The sequence below is a fragment of the Nicotiana tabacum genome, chromosome 2, assembly GCF_000715075.1.
Source record: "Nicotiana tabacum cultivar K326 chromosome 2, ASM71507v2, whole genome shotgun sequence".
NCBI lineage: Eukaryota > Viridiplantae > Streptophyta > Magnoliopsida > Solanales > Solanaceae > Nicotiana > Nicotiana tabacum.
The window spans coordinates 105,088,441-105,095,966 of record NC_134081.1 but is presented as its reverse complement, the minus strand read 5'-3'; positions in this window follow the sequence as shown (position 1 = coordinate 105,095,966).

The following is a 7,526-nucleotide window of genomic DNA, read 5'->3' as shown; positions in this document are numbered from 1 at the left end:
TCAAAACAATACAAAACCATCAATACGCGCTAATGGAATGAATCCCACAAGAAAAACTAGAAATATTAGGCCAAAACCCGAAATTGGCTCAAACCCGACCCCCGGGGCCCACGTATCGCAACCCGAAAAAATTCTCGAAACTAGAAAGCTTATTCACTCACGAGTCTAACCATATCAAATTTACTAAAATCCGACACCAAATGGTCCTCCAATCCACAATTCAAACTCCCAAATCCCTAGTCTCCAACTTTCAATTTCCACCTTAAATACACATTAACTAAGTGAGAAAATACATGGCAAGGCAAGATTATTGACCAAAAATAAGCACAAGAAACTTACCTCAAGAAATGCCTCAAAAATGATCTCAAAAATCGCCCCAACCCGAGTTTGCAAAGCCAAAAATGATAAAAATCGTGAAGCCCTTAGATTTTTAATCACTGCCTAGGTATTTCCGCACCTGCGGAACCTGGTATCGCACCTGCGGGTGCGCTTATGCGAAAAAACGTGCGCATCTACGCAACTCACTTACCCGCTCTGCCTTCGCATCTGCGACGAAAGGGCCGCATCTGCACACTCGCGTCTGCGGAGTCCCTTCCGGTTCTGCGCATGTGCGAATAGCCTTGAGCATTTGCGGGCATCGCAGATGCGGAAACTTCCTCGCACCTGCGACCCCAGGCCAACTCTCGATTTATCACATCTGCGCTTCCATCTCCGCATGTGCGGCTCACGCACATGCGGTCTCTTTTCCGCAGGTGCGAAAACACCAGAACCAGCAAATTTTAGAAATTCCTCTAAGTCCAAGTTTTCACCCGTTAAGCATCCGAAACACACCCGAGGCCCCCGGGACCTCGGCCAAACATACCAACCAATCCTAAAACACCATACGAACTTAGTCGAGCTCTCAAATCCCATCAAACAACGCTAAAATCACGAATCACCCTCCAATTCAAACTTAAAGAACTTGAAACTTCAAAATTCTACAACCGATGTCGAAACCTATCAAATCACATCTGATTGACCTCAAATTTTGTGCACGAGTTATAATCAACATTACGGACTTAATCCAACTTCCGGAATCGAAAAACGACCCCGATATCAAAAATTCCACTACCGGCCCAAAACTCCAAAAATTCGATTTTCGCCATTTCAAGCATAAATGAGCTACGAACCTCCAAAACACAATCCGGACATGCTCCTAAACCCAAAATCACCTAATGGAGATAACGGAACCGACGGAATTCCATTCCGGAGTCGTCTTCACATAGTTCCGTCTACGGTCCAAATCCTAGGGCTTAAGCTCTCATTTAGGGACTAAGTGTCCCAAAATACTCCGAAACTCAAAACCAATCATCCCGACAAGGCACAACAGCAGAAAAAGATTTGAGGAAAGCAGTTAATAGGGGATCGGGGCTATTACTCTCAAAAAGACCGGTCGGGTCGTTACATCCTCCCCCTCTTAAAACAATCGTTCGTCCTCGAACGAGTATAAAGATGTACCTAAAACTGTGAAAAGATGAGGGTACTGGTTGCACATATCCTTCTCGGTCTCCCAAGTCGCCTTCTCGACTGGCTGACCCCTCCACTGGACCTTTACTGAAGCAATATTCTTTGACCTGAGCTTTCTGACCTGCCTGTCCAAAATGGCTACTGGCTCCTCAACATAAGATAGATCTTTGTCCAACTGGACTGAGGTGAAATCCAATACATGAGTCGTATCACCGTGATACTGCCGTAGCATGGACACGTGGAATACCGGGTGAACTCCTGCTAGGTTGGGAGGCAAGGCAAGCACATAAGTAACCTTCCCAACTCGCCGCAATATCTCAAAAGGACCAATGAACCTCGGGCTCAGCTTGCCCTTCTTCCCGAACCTCATGACACCCTTCATAGGCGATACATGAAGCAAGACCCGCTCTCCAACCATAAATTCCAAATCACGAACCTTACGGTCTGCATAACCCTTCTGCCTAGATTGGGCTGTGCGAAGTCTCTCCTGAATCACCTTCACCTTATCCAGGGAATCCTGGACCAAATCTGTACCCAACAATCGGGCCTCGCCCAGCTCAAACCATCCCACTGGGGACCGGTACCGCCTACCATACAAAGCCTCACACGGTGCCATCTGAATGCTGGACTGATAACTGTTGTTGTAAGCGAACTCTGCAAGTGGCAAGTATCGGTCCCATGACCCTCCAAACTCCATCACACAGGCACGGAGCATATCCTCAAGAATCTGAATTGTGCGCTCGGACTTTCCGTCCGTCTGAGGGTGAAAGGTTATGCTCAACTCCACCCTAGTACCCAACTCCTGCTGTACGGCTCTCCAAAACCGTGATGTGAACTGTGTACCTCTGTCTGAAATGATGGATACTGGAATACCATGAAGGCGGACAAACTCTCTAATATAAATCTCAGCCAACCTCTCCGAAGAGTATGTAGTCAGCACCGGAATAAAATGAGCTGACTTGGATCCACGATCACCCAAATAGCATTGAACTTCCTCAAAGTCCGTGGAAGTCCAACTACAAAGTCCATGGTGATCCGCTCCCCCTTCCACTCTGGGATCTCTAACCTCTGAAGTAATCCACCCGGCCTTTGGTGCTCATACTTAACCTGCTGACAGTTGAGACACTTGGCCACAATACCAACTATATGTTTTTTCATTCTTCTCCACCAATAGTGCTGCCTCAAGTTCTGGTACATCTTCGCGGCACCCGGATGAATGGAGTACCGCGAGCTATGGGCCTCCTCAAGAATCAACTCCCGAAGTCCATCTACATTGGGCACACAGATTCGGCACTGCATCCTCATCACACTGTCATCACCATTAGTCACATTTCTGGCATCACCTCGTCGAACCCTGTCCTGAAGAACTAGAAGATAAGGATCATCATACTGGCGCTCCCTGATACGGTCATAAAGAGAATACCGAGCAACCACACAAGCTAATACCCGGCTAGGCTCTGAAATATCCAATCTCATGAACTGGTTGGCTAAGGCCTGAACATCCAAGGCTAAGGGCCTCTCAGCTGCCGGAAGATATGCCAAACTCCCCAAACTCTCTACCCGGCGACTCAAAGTGTCGGCCACTACATTGGCCTTCCCCGGGTGGTATAATATAGTGATATCATAGTCTTTAAGTAGCTCCAACCACCTCCGCTGACGTAGATTAAGGTCCTTCTGCCTGGACAAGTACTGCAAACTCCGGTGACCAGTGTAAATCTCACAGGGAACATCGTACAAATAATGACGCCAGATCTTCAGGGCGTGAACAATAGCTGCTAACTCGAGATCATGAACTGGATAGTTCTTCTCATGCACCTTCAACTGTCTAAACGCGTAGGCAATCACCCTACCGTCCTGCATCAATACCGCTCCAAGGCCAATCTTCGAGGCATCACAATAGACAGTGTATGACCCTGAACCTGTAGGCAATACTAATACTGGGGTTATAGTCAAAGCTGTCTTGAGCTTCTGAAAGCTCTGCTCACACTCCTCGGTCCACCTGAACGGAGCACCCTTCTGGGTCAGCCTGGTCATAGGTGCTGCAATGGATGAAAATCCCTCCACAAAGCGACGGTAATACCCCGCCAAACCAAGGAAACTGCGGATCTCCGTAGCCGATGACGGTCTAGGCCAACTCTACACTGCCTCCACCTTCTTCGGATCTACCTTGATCCCATCACAAGACACTATGTGGCCCAAGAATGCCACTGAATCAAGCCAGAATTCACACTTAGAAAACTTTGCATACAACCTCTTCTCTCTCAATGTCTGAAGCACGATCCTCAGGTGCTGCTCATGATCTTCCCGAGATCGGGAATATACCAGGATGTCATCAATAAACACAATGACGAAGAAATCAAGATAAGGTCAGAATACATTGTGCATCAAATGCATAAAGGCTGTTGGGGCATTGGTCAGCCCAAATGACATGACAAGAAACTTATAGTGACCATATCTGGTCCTGAAAGCAGTTTTCGGGATATCCGGCTCCCGAATCTTCAATTAATGATAGCCAGAATGCCAGTCAATCTTGGAAAATACCTTGGCACCCTGTAACTGATCAAATAAATCATCAATGCGACGCAAAGGATACCTGTTCTTCACTGTAACCTTGTTCATCTGCCGATAATCAATACACATACGCATAGAACCATCCTTCTTCTTCAAAAATAAGACCGGATCACACCAAGGTGATACATTGGGCCTGATGAAGCCTTTATCAAGCAACTCCTGCAACTGCTCCTTCAACTCCTTCAATTCAGGAGGAGCCATACGATATGGAGGAATAGAGATGGGCTGAGTGCTCGGCAACAAATCAATGCCAAAATCAATATCTCTATCGGGCGGCATACCCGGAAGATCAGTTGGAAACACATCTGGGAAGTCTCTCACTACTGGAACTAACTCAACTATAGGGGTATCAATACTGACATCTCTCACATAGGCGAAATATGCATCACACCCCTTCTCAACCATTCGCTGAGCCTTAAGAAATAAAATGACCCTGCGGGGAGTATACTCTAAGGTACCTCTCCACTCTAATCTCGGCAAACCTAGCACAGCCAGCATCATGGTCTTAGCGTGACAATCAAGAATAGCATAATGGGGCGACAACCAGTCCATGCCTAAGATAACATCAAAATCTACCATACTGAGAAATAACAAATCCGCTCTGGTCTCAAAACCACTAAGAGCAATCAAACACGATCGATATACGCAGTCCACAATGAGAGAATCTCCCACAGGAGTAGATACATAAATAGAGAAACTCAAAGAATCCTGAGATATCCCCAAATGTGGAGCAAAATAAGAAGACACATATGAATACATAGAGCCCGGGTCAAATAATACTGACGCATCCCTATGACAGACGGGGACGATACCTGTGATAACTGAATCTGAAGCAACGACCTCTGAACAGGTTGGAAGGGCATAGTACCTGGCCTGGCCTCCCCCTCTAGGGCGACCTCGACCTCCCCGGCCTCTACCTCGAGCTGGCTGAGGAGGTGGGGTAGCAGCTGGTGCTGGAAGAATGGCCGGAGGACCCGGTGGAGCACGTGGAGGCTGATAAGTCTGTGGAGGTGCACCCCTCCTGGCTCTGGGGAAATCTCTAACCAGGTGACGAGTGTCACCACACTCAAAACAACCACTCGAAGGACGCGGCGGCTGAGACTGACTCGGACCTGGCATGCTGGACTGGCCGGTAATAGCACCTCGAGTAGGAGGCATACTGGATACTGGCGGTGCATAATAGGGCTCCTGAGGTCTAGGAAGAGCTGGGACACCGCTGGCTGCTGGAAGAGCTGAATGAACAGGGCGACTCACAAAACCCCTACCATAGCGTGCTGCTGGTGCACGAGCTCCTGAATAATGACCAGTCTCTCGAGACCTCTTGGCCTCTCTCTCCTCTCGGTCACGAGCGAACATGCCCTCCACTCTCCTGGCAATGCTCACTGCCTGCTGATAAGTGATGTCCATCTCCAACTCCTTGGCCATACTGGTCCGAATACAGGGGTAGAGTCCCTCAATGAAGCGACGAACCCTCTCTCTGACTGTAGCAACCAGAGCTGGTGCATGGCGAGCTAACCCACTGAAACGGACTGCATACTCCGACACAGTCATAGAACCCTGACGCAACTGCTCGAACTCTATGCACCAAGCATCCATAAGGCTCTAAGGAACATACTCACGCAAGAACATCTCTAAAAAATGAGTCTAAGTGAGAGAGGCTGCCTCGTCTGGACTACTCAGCTCATAGGCACGCCACCACTGATATGTTGCTCCCCTTAGCTGGAAAGCGGTGAAAGAAACCCCACTCATCTCCAAAATGCCCATAGTGCGGAGAATACGATGACACTCCTCAAGAAAACCCAGAGCATCATCTGAAGCTAGTCCGTTGAAAGTAGGTGGGTGGAACTTCTTGTACCTCTCAAGTCTGAGTTGCTCTGCCTCAAAAGTTGCTACCCTGATCTCATGCTGAACCGGAGCCACTGGGGGCATAGGAATATACTCTAAGGCCTGATCAACCTGGACCCTCTGCTCAGGGATGCGGGCTGGGGAGTCTGTGCCCCTCCCCCGGCCTGAAATGTAGCGGGAGCTATCGAAAATAGTCCAGCCTGAGCCAGAGTGCTGAACATGCACAAGAAATGAGCTAAAGTCTCCTGGATGGCTGGAGTAGCAATAGGGATCTCCCGCGCTGGCCCTCCAGCTGGAGCTACTGGGGGCTCCTCTAACGCAGCTCTCGCAGGTGCTCGGGCTGCACCGTGTGGTCGTCCTCTACCCCGACCCCGGCCTCTGGTGGCTCTTGCAGGGGGCTCGGGTGCCTGATCGTCGGTCCTCCCATTGTGGGGCCTCACCATCTCTCAGAAAGAATAGAATAGAATCTTAGAATTTTTGGTGTCAATAACTCGCACGACAAGGAAATCAAAGAAATATGACTGTTCTTAACAGTTACATAGCCTCCCGAACATAAGTACGGACGTCTCCGCACCGATCCGCGAGACTCTAATAAACCGGCTTGTGACTCGCGACTCCTACGAACATAGTGCTCTGATACCAACTTGTCACGACCCCAAATTAACCCTCCGTAAGGTGTCGTGATGGCACCTAGTCTTTACGACTAGGTAAGCCTACTATTGCAAAAAATATAAAGGAAACACAACATTTTACGGATAAACAGCATATTATAAATAGCCAAGAGTAGTACCACTCGGCATATACAAAATAATTATCCAAGACGCGGAATATCACAAAGTCACAAGCTGCTATAATCTATGTAGCTCTATACAAATGTCTGAGGATAATAAAGAAAGTATCTAGGCGAGGGAGTAGAAGGGGACTCCGAAGATCTGCGGACGCAAGTAGAAGTACCTTGAAGTCTCCTAGAATCAGCGGCACGTACTAACCCCGAGGCTGATAGCTCGCACCTGGATCTGCACACAAAAACATGTGCAGGGAAGGGCATGAGTACACCACAATGGTACCAGTAAGTGCCAAGCCTAACCTCGGTCGAGCAGTAACGAGGTCAGGTCAAGGCCCTACCGGAGTAAATATAATAAATTAAACAGTAAAAGATATAAGTAGAATTTACGGTAACACGGTTAAAGAAATTTTTAAAAATTTAACAGTTAAGGGAGCCCTCGGCTCAAAACAAGGTAAACACAGTGGGAAATCTCTCGGGATACCGTCCCGTAATTTCAAATAAATATGCAGTACAGAGGGATCTCCCGGAATACGTCCGTAGTCCCAAAGTAAATATGTAGTGCTGGGGGATCTCCTGGAATACGTTCGTAGTCCCAAAGTAAATATGCTGTACAGGAGGAACTCCCAGAATACGTCCGTAGTCCCAAAGTAAATATGCAGTACTGGGGGATCTCCCGGAATACGTCTGTAGTCCCAATTTAAATATGCAACGCAAGGTGAAATGACAGGTATGACAACAAGTTATACAGTTTATACTGGACACAGATAAGGAAAATAAGGACTTAACTGAACATGACGCACAGAATATCAATTAGGCA